Source organism: Mauremys reevesii, linkage group 10 (genome assembly GCF_016161935.1).
Source record: "Mauremys reevesii isolate NIE-2019 linkage group 10, ASM1616193v1, whole genome shotgun sequence".
In the NCBI taxonomy this organism is placed as follows: Eukaryota; Metazoa; Chordata; order Testudines; family Geoemydidae; genus Mauremys; species Mauremys reevesii.
This window is the reverse complement of record NC_052632.1, coordinates 12,700,292-12,713,139: the sequence shown is the minus strand read 5'-3', so window position 1 is coordinate 12,713,139 and position 12,848 is coordinate 12,700,292. Positions and strand designations below refer to the sequence as shown.

At 44.5% G+C, this 12,848-nt stretch overlaps 1 protein-coding gene across 8 annotated transcripts in view; it reads right to left on the bottom strand.

Moving 5' to 3' along the window:
- Positions 1 to 12,848, bottom strand: part of AKAP13 (A-kinase anchoring protein 13) — a 337,762-nt gene that overhangs the window by 301,397 nt on the left and 23,517 nt on the right. For all 8 annotated transcript variants that reach the window (XM_039490381.1, XM_039490379.1, XM_039490382.1 and 5 more), the window contains exon 2: positions 12,205 to 12,262. The gene's annotated coding sequence lies outside the window, so the exon portion shown is untranslated. The remainder of the gene's footprint in view (positions 1 to 12,204; positions 12,263 to 12,848) is intronic.

Below are 12,848 nucleotides of genomic sequence, written 5' to 3'. Positions count from 1 at the left end.
TTTCAAAGGATGATTTAGACGAAACCAGAGACGGTATCACTGGCACTAGACAGCGGCACCGGGAGGTTTCAGTTTGGTTATAGCAGAGGGTTTTGAGCTAGCCAGCTTTAACCAGAGTAAAAGATTTGATGATACCACCTCTCTCGTGAGAATGCCCACTGTTATTTTTTAAGTGCAGGTAATAACAGACTACAGCCTTTTAAAATCCTACTCATCAGCTTGCCCAGGGCAACTAGAAAATGTTCGCAGGTAAGTGCAACCACTGTGATCAACTTCTGCAGATTAATGATGTCTGAGTTAAATTGTCTAGCACTGATGATTGGGGGAGGGGAGAACCCTTATAACAAACTGCGTGTGGACTAAGCTGAACCAGCCAGGTCCTGAAAAGCAATTGTTACACTATTAGGCCTGAAGAGGGAGCACCACACATTAGGCCTCAAGTCACAGACCAGCTCCTGCTGAATCCTCCCCTCCCTGTATCCCTTTACCTGTGAAACACACACTCTCACCTTATCCCCAGACAAGGTTAGGCCCAGAACACTCGTGCCTTGAAGCATCCTCCCACAGCCAGCCCTAAACGCTGCTGCCTCCTCCTATCCAGCTCCAGTGAACCCCCTTCCTCAGGGCTAGGGAGTGGAACAGAACAAACCCAGCGCCTGTCCCGTTCCAGGGAAGGCTCAAAATTTCCAGCAGCCGCATCTCTAAATGAGGAAAGAGGTAAAGCTGAACTCCCAGCCTTTCTGCAGGGCCACCCTGCAAGTGGAGAGGGGAGGTGCCTGCCACCAGGAGATGACTGGAGGCCTGACTGGGATATAGAGACCCCTGCAATTCTCCATGAGTGGGAGCAGGGTTGAGGTGGTCATTGATTCTGTGGGGAGGCCCAGCTGGGTCAGAGGGATTGAGGAGGCCATTGCGTGCCTTAAAGAGCTGCTGCCGAAGAGAACAAGCATTGGTAGGACAGGAAAGACAACAAGTGAATTTGCAAGGGAAGAGAAAAGAGGATTGATTAACTTGGAATGAGAAAGAAAAACAAAGGGCAACTGTTATAGAAGGAGAATGGTGAACAAATGGAGTGGTGACTGAGTAGGTGGGAAGAGGACTGGGATAAGGTGGAATGTGCATGATGGAGCCAAGAGGTTGAACAGTGAATTTCAGATGGTAAGAGTTTGTATGTGCAATTCACATACTTTACACTTCTATGTCACTTTTCATTTAAGTTGCTCAATAAAAACATAAATTAAGGGTGTGTATCTTTTGGTCCAGTCTGATTACATGATCACATATTTCCCCTTTCCTAATCCCAGAAAAGCTTCAGCCTCATCCAGTAGTCAGGCTGCATCACACTCAGTGAATTAGATTGTTGTTCAATATTTAGTTGTAAACTAATTGTTTGATGTGTGGTCCTAGGTCTTACAAAAAGCACACAAACCAACCTCAGTATGAATGAAGCAGTTTCCATGAGTCCTGCCTTATTCACCCTCCAAACTGTATGCTGACGTAGGCAGATATCCTACATAAAAAGTAGTATACAGTTATGTAATTAAAGAATGTCACTTTTTATACACACACGGGTTTCAACAATAAGTTTGCATGAGTGACTTTACTACTGGCAGTTCCAGACTTGAAGGCTACACATCGTAACTTTAATATCCTTTTAAAGTAGGTTTTATAAAGTAATTTCCTAGTATTTTTAAAATAAATTAAAAATTCCGTATCATGCACAACTCTGCTTGGCACTAGCAGAATGGTCCCCACGCCCGCGCTTAACATATTGTATGAAATAAGGCAAACATCTATCAAGCTTACCCATATGTTAAACATGCCTGTACAGTGTCAATGGAACACCAAGAGATCATTAATTCATCCTATGATGTAGAAACAGCATGTATATGAAGAGTGCTTTTTTAAAATCCTTATAAATCAAACAGATTTTCAAACGAACAATGAGGTGCATATCAGCATCTGGGGACTCTATCCCTATTATAGTGTTTCCCAAACTTGGGGTGCTGCTTGTTTAGGGAAAACCCCTGGCAGGCCGGGTCAGTTTGTTTACCTGCCGCGTCCCACAGTTCGCTGCTCCTGGCCAATGGGAGCTGCTGGAAGCAGCGCAAGCCAAGAGACGTCCCAAGTTTGGGAAACACCGCCTATTACATTTCAAGTTTCTATCACCACTTGCTGATAGTCAAGAACATTTTTTTTTTCTTAAATGGCAAAATTATTCTTCCACTACTCATCATTCTCAAACTTCCCAACTTCTTCAAACTTTCCAAAAACAGTCACCTCTAGGCTATGAACAAACATGCTAAATTCAGCCCCAAAGTTGTAAGTGCTGAAATTCATCCTTGACATAATTGCAAGCAACTGAAAACAAATCAGAATGAAATTCCTTGTGCAACTTTAACTAAAGGTTGCATCACCCTACAATCTACACAAAAATATCTTTTTGTCAGTTGGTTAACTGAGGCATAGAGCAGTTAAGTCATTTGCCCAAGGAGAGCTCATTTAAAACAGATACTGCTTTGTCTCCTTCACTTCCACTTACCACTTTAACAGTTTCATCAGCACACTCCTCATCCCATTCTCAGTAGTTGCTCTTGAACAATCTCACATTGATAAGTAATGAAGATAATCCATGTGCAAACAGCATGCTGATGTGCATGCAAACACTCCGTTTATTTTTTAAGACGGTACCCAGTGCGGCAATACTGGCTAACCCACAAATCCGAAGGAAAATTATATACATGCCAGAGAACGTCTTGTTTTTCCTACATGGCAGAGCGATTTCTTGATAATGTGAGGGTATTACAGTCAGCCAAAGAAGAGACCTATTATTTATTAATCTAATCCAGCTCTCTTTGCCAATTAAGGGCTCCCTACAGTATGTTTTCCAGGGCTTCATGCAATCTAGTTTTAAGCTTTCAACATGGAGCACTTTCTTTCAAGAGCAAAAATGATTCAGGGATGGAACCTGTAAAGTGCCGAGCATCCTCAACTTGCACTGATTTAAAGGTCCGCTCTCAGTCTATTTGCTGACCCTATCATTTTTAACTGTAACCTGTGCCCACCCTAATACAGACTCATGCTCACCAACACCACAGACTTGTGGCACATACACAACTCTAAATGAGTAAGACACAGAGAAAGGCAAAAATGAGATGGCACTCAACCAAATTCAGAGCTTTTGTAAGAAACGGAAGTGCAACACATGCACAGCAGGTCTACCTTAGCCTCCTAGGGTACGTCTTCACGATTTCTCGGAGTTCGATATATCGTGTATCATCTAGACGCGATATATCAAACCCCGAACATGCTCCCGTCGACTCCGGAACTCCACCGGAGCGAGTGGCGGTAGTGGAGTCGACAGGGGAGCCGCGCACGTCGATCCCGCGCCGTGAGGACGGGTAAGTAATTCGAGCTAAGGTACTTTGACTTCAGTTACGCTATTCACGTAGCTGAAGTTGCGTACCTTAGATCAACCCCCCCCCCTCAGTGTAGACCAGGCCCTAGACAGGGAACTCCCTCTTGTTTTATGAAAGACATATTTTATGTTATCATTGTTTTATATCCATATTAAACATACACACACAGCTGGATAAATTGGGTAATTTATAGAGTTATATTTTATTTCTAGAGCTTCCTAAGAAGGGGATGAGTGCAAAATTAGCTTCAAGGGCTTTGACATGGATTTATGTCAAAAGGAACAGTTGCACCTGACTGCTGCAGGGGCAGCTGAAATAACACCTTCCCTGACTAGCTTAATTTAGCATTAATACAGCTAATGGAACATCCCTAGAACTCCATGTATACATAGGAATATGCACAGAATTCTATAACGCCTTCTTTTTGCAATAAGATGTTACCCCTTGTTTCTTGGGGGCCAGAGGGGCTGGTCACAGGCCGGCAGGTGAAGTACAGAGAACTTAGCATGCAGAACCTTTGAAATCCCAGAATAAGTCATGTGTGGACTGGGCTCAGCATTCAAGATTCTCTCACACTCAAAATGTTGGCAATGGGAAACAGCTAAGGACAAACGGTGAGAATGAATTGCAGAGGCAGAGGGGAAATCTAGTCACAGCTTATAAATATATATGGGGAGGGAATCAATCTAAGTTACGCAACTTCAGCTACGTGAACAACATAGCTGAAGTTGACATACTTAGATCTATTTACCACGGTGTCTTCACTGTGGTAAGTTGACAGCTGACACTCTCCCGTCGACTCTCCCTGCGCCTCTCACCCTGGTGGAGTACCGGAGTCAACGGGAGAGCACTTGGCAGTCGATTTATCGTGTCTAGACTAGATGCGATAAATCAGCCCCTGCTGGATCCATTGCTGCCCGTCGATCCAGCGGGTAATGTAGACAAGCCCTAAGATGACTGAACAGTTATTACATTGTGCAGTGTGAGATGCCGAAATAAAAGAGAGGGGTTTGGGGGAGGGGAAAACAGGCTGGAGCCTGAATCCTCTCTCTCATGTTATTTGTGCAGGTCATCCCACTAGTCAAGGCTTTCCTGATTAACAGGGTTCTATTTGAATAAAGCAAACATTCAGTTACAGTGCCTAGGGCTCTGTGTTCTCTTATAACTCATTTATACTCACAGACATTGAACAGGCAAATAGCACCTGCAAAAGGCACAACTTTTGAAACAAACAAACAAACAAAAAAACCTGTGTGACAGAAATCAAAACTGTGTGGAATTTGCAAGGGAGGACAAAGGGAAGAAAAAGCTCAGGTTCTGTTTGTTTTTAGAGATTGAGACGAAGCTAAAGTTAAGAAGGCCACATACAGTATTTATTAAGCATTTATATAAACAGAAGCTATTCCACTATAGGCAGTTGCTCAGTGAAGCTTTATTATAGTGTGCGATACACACATAAACATTAACATTGTTGAAGAGTCAAAAAGTCGATTTCCCTTTTGCAATAAGGCATCGCCAAAGACAGGTGCAAGCCAACCATTTGCCATCACAGTACATGAACACACTCTAGCTCAGTGGGTGCAGGCTCTGGGATGAGGCCAGGGATTGGGGTGCAGGGTTGGGGCGCGGGCTTACCTCCAGCGGCTCCTGGTCAGTGATGCAACAGGGGTGCTAAGGCAGGCTTCCTGCCTGTCCTGGCACCACGGACCACTCTGCACCCCAGAAGCAGCCAGCAGCAGGTCCGGCTCCTAGGTGGAGGCACACAAGCAGCTCCACGCTTCTCTCATGCACAGGCACCACTCCCCCGCCCCAGCTCCCATAGGCCAGGTGTGGAACCGGTTCTCGGGGTGGGGGCAGCGCATGGAGCCCAATGGCCCCCCTGCTTAGGAGCCAGGCCAACTGCTGACGCTTCTGGGGCGCAGTGCGGTGTCACAACAGGTAGGAACTAGCCTGACTTAGCCAGGGGACTTTTAATGGCCCATGGGACTTTTAATGGCCCAGTTGGCAGTGCTGACCAGAGCCGCCACGAGCCAGGTGCCTTCCATTCCGCGACCCAGTCCTGGGTCGCAACCCGCAGTTTTAAAACCACCACTCTAGTTGACCAAAGTTTGAATTATTTAAAAAATAATGTTGTGGTTTTAACCAAATGAAAGAAAAAACAGAACCATTGTTCACATTACCAGTCATTGACATGAGATCCAGGAGGAAATAAAGTCAATATCATACTTTGAAATGAGTAACATTTTGTTTCAGTCCCACTGCTGTACATACTCCCACCTCTTTCTCTTCTGAACACATGTGGATATGAAATCTAGACAGGGAAGTTACACTGCAAAGCAATTTTCCTTGTGGTCCTCCATCTGTGTCTGTAATCATCTGTTTCCACCTGTTGTCTCTTGTCTTATACTTAGATTGTCATTTCTTGGGGGGGCAAGGACAGTCTTTGTTCTGTGTTTGTACAGAGCCTAGCACAATGGGGTCCTGATCCATGACTGGAGCTCCCAGGAGCTGCCACACTACAAATAATAGTAACAATAATTGCACTAGACTGTGTAAGCATAATGTGTTAAAAATTTGGACACTAAGTGAAGTATCATGGGCCTGCCATTTTTAGTACCCTTATCAACACTTGCGCTGCTGCCTGCCTTTCCAATACACAGGCAGTACAACAGTACTTGCCTTGGGTTTTTGTGGGCAATACAATGCACCAGCTATTGAGAAGGAGAGAAAAGGGGTATTGAAAACAGCAGCTCTATGAGTGATCAGCTGCAGACCTATAAACTTTGATACTGAAGAAAGATGATCTTCTTCACTCTGATGCCAAGTGGGTCAGACAGAGGAAGCATCTCAGCACTCTTCCAAGCCAAAGCAGAGTGGGAAAAGAATAAAGTACTACATGAGCAACAAAAAAGAAACACATTTCTGTCCATTTCAGCTTATGATGACCCATCACCAGTGGGCAAGGGGCGTCTCTGGCTGCGACATGAACACACAGGCTTGCATCTAGAGCAGGTATTTGGAGACTGCACAGCAACTACTTGGGATTGCTATTATCGCAAAAAAAAAATAGAACACCAACCTCCACTGATTATGTATGCGTTGTTTCTTTAAATCGGTAGCAGGAAGACAGGGAAGGGGACCTGAGAAGGTGCTACCCAGAAGCGCTGCAGTCAAGCCAAGAAAGCAGGTAGCTTTAGGGATAATATTGATTTCTTATTTAATAAAATTCATGTTCGATGTTAAAATAAAGCAATTTTTGCAAGACTCTTTACAGTCATCATATGAGCGATGTTACATTTATATAGATATTTTAATCCATTATAACTATAGCTGGAACACTTACAGCAAAGTCTCCTCTACCACATAAAACAACAAAACAAGCCACAATAACACAAGCAGTCCACACATGCCACAAGAGTCTCCTTCTCTGAATGCACGTATAGAACTTCTCCCAGGAGTTTACAATTGTCCTTTCTCAGGCTTCTCATCACTTGCCATGCTTTGGGCCAAGACTGTCTCCATATCCAGGGATGCATCTCTGTCACAGGGTAACCTCACTTGCCCAAGTGGTCAAACCTAAAACCAACTACACTTTCCCAGGGTTATGCTTATGAGACTTGGAAACTCTCCATCTGCCTCAGCAAAATAAAAAGATCACCGGCTGCAATAACACAACAACATGTTAACCATAAAACAATAGAATCTTTGGCCAACATGCATCCTACCCTGCATTAAGGGCAAAAATATCATTTTCTACTATGTCTTTTCCAAGTCACATCCAGTCTCTGTTGGATTCATGGTAAGGAGAGACTCCATTCAATTTTAGTTTTTCTTTGAGTAACCAGTAGAGCTTTTCTAAAATCTTTGCAATTAGGAGAAGAGGATAGTAAGGAGGAGGTCTAGAAATTATTTATTCCTGTCCACACCACAGATGCATGGCCAGGAAGATTTCAAGTGAATGCCTTTAAAATAGTGTAGATAGAGTATTAGAGTACTCAATTGCTTGGGACTTAGCTGAGGAGGTGCACAGACAGCTAAAGACAAAGCACAGAGCTATTGGTCTTCCAAAGAAAATACATATGAAGAGGAATGAAGGAATTCTTCCACTTCCTCCTTTGGGAAGCAGCTGCTGAGCCAGAGCAGACATTTCATTGGTGGCCCCTTAAATGCTTTTTACAAGAACTCCCAGTGGAAGAGCTAGAGCTGCAAGAGTCAGAAGGGAACTCAACAGGAAGGAGCACTCAAGGTTCCCCTAACATATACTCTACAATGTATGTATTAGTTTATGTAGTGCCTATCGCCATGACAGCGAGGCCCATTAACAAGAGTTATCACTCCCATTTCTAGATGTTTTATTACATTAAGTGATAACCCAAAAATCACCCCAGCAAACGTGTATAACCCAAAGATTTTACAATGAGCATTTAAGCTCGCCAGACTCAGGCCTCTCCAAAGGGAACAGAGAAGTCTCAACTAAGGACCATCCTGGCACCAACCTGAGGCTACAACTATTATCACAAAAAAAACAGGACTCCTAATACACAACCAGTCACAATGCTGCAGCACCACGGATTGTACGGATGGATCCTATTATGCCATCATACACAAGGCCAATGAGTGTTACCCTAGGAACTCCATATTTTATTTAACAGGGTACAGTATAGCATGAAAGAGAACGGTCTACTTCTCCAGAGAAGCTTGCAAGCTAAACAACCCTAAATAGGAGTCTTGAGACACCTGAAAAACAACCTCCAGAGTCCAAGGAAGCTCAAAATATGTGGGCAACCAGCAGAGTGGATTTGGGAGAGAGGAGGCCTGCCCTAGAGGTACCCAGAAACCCATGAAAAACCTGCTGCAAACTCAAAGTACAATGCAACAAGACAAGAATGTCCATCCTCATCCTTCAGTCTGCACCTTAAAGCTGGGAGTTAGCCCAGGGCGTCTGTATTAAGCAGCCTCAAAAATTTTAGTTTAGGCTCTGCTAAACATACAAGAGAATAGAAGGTCCACAGAGAGAAAATCCTCTTCAATTCTATAGGCTTGTCTATTTGACATGGGAGAACTCAGTAAAGGAGAGTTTAACATGGGTAATCTGATGAGCAGAAACATTCTTGAATAGTCTTAGGCTAAACCATACCCTGGGAGAGGAGCTAAACATACAACAACCATAGCAAACTTAAAACAAGGACCTTCAACAAAGCACCATGACAAATGTGAATTAAAAGAAAGGCGTAATGGCCCTTCATAAAGGGTAGGGCTTTATCAGGGTTCCACTGTACAAAACAGAGACCATCTAATAGCCCATTAAACCTGTTACAAATAATTATTAAATCAAAGGAGGAAAAAACAATGTCAGCCTTGTGTGTGTTTCATTGTTGAATAATGACAGTGTTTACCTTTCTAGTGTAAAGCATTACCGCTCTGGATCCAACTTAAAGGCAGAGCAGATGACAGATTTAATTATGTCTTTCCCTCTTAACTACCGGTGTCTGGGTTATTTATTAACCAGGCCTGCGTATATTCATAGATTTGACTTGCTGTCTAATATACGAAGCTACAAGGCTCTGCTTCCCCACTACATTTAGAATGGCTGCCTGGGCACTTTATGCAATCTTCCTTTATTAATTCGCGTGGTGTTTTTTCCCTCTGGACCCACTAAAACGTCAATACAGCCTGAGGGCTGTGATTTAGTCAGAGCTCAGGAACTAAGCAGAGCCAGGACAGGTCAATAACTTAGATGAGAGCACAAAGGAAAACCCAGTAATACACTGCTGATGTGTTGCAATGGCTCCCTAGGTGTCACTCTTCTCTCTAACTGTGTCTACACTAGCATTTTGTTGTCTGACATCCCAATTTGGAACCACCACAGGGTGACAGAACAGCACTAGCACACACTGTAAGAAATAGGAATCTTCCTTCCTAGGAAGGAAATAGTCAGAACTGGTTACATCCTCTCTTACTCTGTCTAAGGGTAAAGCTTTGTCTTGTAGTTTGTCAGCCATAAGAGTTGAGGCTGGAACTTGGTTCCTTCTATATTCCTGCTATTTAGGGCTGTACTTGACTGGGAGGAGAGGCTGGGCTTGCACCTAGGGGAGGAAGATTACAGCAAAGAAGCAGACTGGCTTTTTCACAAGCGAGCCTCTGGAAGGGGGAGGGATGTCTTTTCTCCCAGATCTCCTGGAAAATAGAGTTAAGGATATTTCCAAAGCTGCCTGGGTGCTCTAAAGTACTAGGGGTCAGTGTTTTAATGATATTCCCAGCACCTGGCACCTCCCACGCCCACAATGAAGTCAGAGGGCTCAACAAGCCAGAACAAAGGATCCAGAATACTAGCACGTAGCCTAAATGAGTCCTGTGTCCTATCATTCAGGCTGTTCATAGCCAGGAGATATCTGGAGAGACTCCTGTGGACCAGTTTTGGAAACTGCCATATACAGGTCTCTGTCAAGACAGCTGTTCTAGATGAGTAAGATGCAGAGTATGCTAATGTATCCAACCACCACCAAGCCTAAGGGTGGTTCTTAGAGAACTCCTCTGCCCTGTGGTCTGTCAGGTCTTCTAGAGAGAAATCAGAGTATAGAAGGAGGCTGCTACTGAGTTCACTTTGGGATGAGAGAACCACAACTCTTTGAGGCAGTCTTCTAGCCTGTATGCAGGTTTCTGGGTAAGATAAGAACCACACTGTGCATGAAACAATTTGAGTCAGCACCTTGGAAAGAGAGGTGGACAGGGAGCATGAGCTAAGAGGGACCTCTTTGCAGAAAGTCAGGAAAAGCCATGACTTTGCCTAGAGCAGAGGTGAAAGTAAGCCAGTATGATCGGGTACAGCGTACTGGCAAGAGCTGGTGCACCATGCCGGACTGGACCGTCTTCTCCGTCGGTGATTTAAAGGGCCCAGGGCTCCAGCCGCTGCGGGGAGCCCCAGGCCCTTTAAAGCACCGCCAGAGCTCCGGCAGCTGGGTTCGGGCAGGGATTTAAAGGGCTCGGAGCTCCGGCCCCTGCGGGGAGTCCCAGGTCCTTTAAGTCACTGCCGGAGCCCCGCCACCACTACCCTGCAACGGCAGGAGCACCAGGGCCCTTTAAATCCCCGCCCAAGCCCTGCCGCCTCGGCGTAGCAGCGGCAGGGCTCCCACGGTGATTTAAAGGGCCCAGAGCTCCATGGCAGCCAGAGCCCCCGTCCCTTTAATTCGCCCCTGAGCTCCCAGCCACCTCTGCAGCTGGTAGCTCCGAGGTGATTTAAAGGCCCCGCCTCTTCCAGTTGAGGCCACGCCTCTTCAGGTTTAGGCCACGCCCTCTGCTCAGGACTCTGGCGTACCAGTAAGTCCTTTAAGTTACTTTCACCCCTGCCCTAGAGCCTTGTCTGGTTTGATTTTTAAGACCACACATGTGAGGAGTCACTAGGCCCACTCCCCAGGCATTATTCTCTGCAGAGGAAAATAGGAGTTGGGGAGGCAGCAAACTGGAGCACAGTCGTGGTTTGTTCTACACTTGGATCCACCTAACTCTCCTCAAGTCCATGGCCTCAAGAGTCAGAGGGGCCTTGGAGGAATAATAGGCTCTGCAAACCCATGGGGAACACACAGAAGTCCTTAGAGAGGCCCAAAGACGGTGGCTGCAGAAGCAAGGATGGCGAGAGAAAAACCTCTCAGCCACTTTAAAGGAAAAAAAGAAAAATCATGGGTCTATCTAGGTATTTACGTAGCACTCACCACTGCAGTATCTGAGCACCTAAAGACATGAATATGCAGAACTTATGCAATTTTTTCCAATCTCTGCAAGCGCTTGTCTAAGATTTAAAACCAGCCCCTCTTGCATCCTAAGTGAGACCTGTACCCCTGGGCAACAAGGCACCCTGCATGTTTGCCAGCCTGACACTCTCTTCAGCATAAAGACCAGAAAAGTACAGTGAGTTGCAGGTCAGTCCTAAGGTGCATTGGCAGAGCTGTGTACTGGAAGCCCTTCTGCCTATACAGAGGGCATTGCAGTAGTGGACCATGTTTGCATAAGCCTTTGTCACTTAATAGCAGGAAAACAGAATTTGCCCAGAAAAATTAGAAAAAACTAGACAGCTGTAGCCCTGAATTCTGATTGAAATCAACCATGAGCACCCATAAAAACAAGAACAGGGACAGCGTCTTCATTGTTCAACAGGGATAGGATGTGAAATAGAGCAGTTTGCATTGTCAGAGGGTACACTGGAATTTTATTTTTTTCTGTTTGAATGAATCCAAAGATTCAATGCTAAATTGCTGAGCTTTGCTGAATTTTGGATCTAAACAATTCAAACTTGTCAAGTTTCAGATGATTTGTCCTCAACACCAGACATTCCTTCCTGGAGAAGAAAAGTGGTTCACCTGAAAAAGTGGCCCAAATACGCATATCTTGGCAAATTAGGGCTAAATTTCCACAATGAAAATCAGGTCCCCATCCCATCCCATTACCCCCTCCCACCTCAAGAGTCTGGCATATCTCCAATCAATGATCCCTTTGTAAATAGCTATCGTGGCTAGCTGAAAGATATAAAACTCACTGTTCTGCAACTGGATCCTTTTTAGTTGATTATATAAGGAACATTTTCCAGAAAAGTGAGAAATTAAAAGATCACTCCCCTAAATCATACTAGAGGACATTATCCTACTTATGTTTAATACACATCTCTAGACTTATTTAGCCACAGCTTACATGGGCAGCCAGCTGGCAGATTACAGTTACAATAAAACATACCATAAAAGTAAAACATGGAACTTGAACATGTAAATACAAAAATTAATTTTGCTTCACTTACCTAAGCAAAGTTCTCATCAGAGACACACAATTTTCTGATATTAAAATCTGAGTGAGACCTGAAAGAGACCAAAAAAGTGCCACGAATGAATGAACCATTTTAATTTCACATACTCAAAAGTGACAAAACAAAAAGGTCAACAGCTTAAAAAACACCAAATCACTCCATTATGATACGTTTCAAGCAGACTAAGTAGTGGAAAGGACGCTATTCAGAAAGCCTGCATGTCAGAAATAAAGGATCTGATCCTCCATTGCGTTACACAAGTTTTATACCAGTGCAAGCCCACAGAAGTCAATGGAATTTCACTGGCATAAAGCTAGCATGGCACGGTAGAGAACCAGGCCCAAAGCATGTAGCTAAACTGTGTCACTGCCATGTTCAGACTTTATTTAATCATTGGCTTCTTTCTTTTACAAGCCAGCAGTGCTCAAGAGTGAAGAAAGGAGTAAACAGACAGCCGCCCAGCCTGGAAGAGGGTGGGTGGGGGAATTGAAACGCTTGGTCATTACAAGTATCCGGACACTCCCAGACTGAAATTCCAACAGAAACATAGGAAGGCCCAACATTCTGTTCAGTATGTGGAACCTTACAGTCTGTGGAACACATCACATGCATGTAACCATGTAAGTTTTTAGCATCCA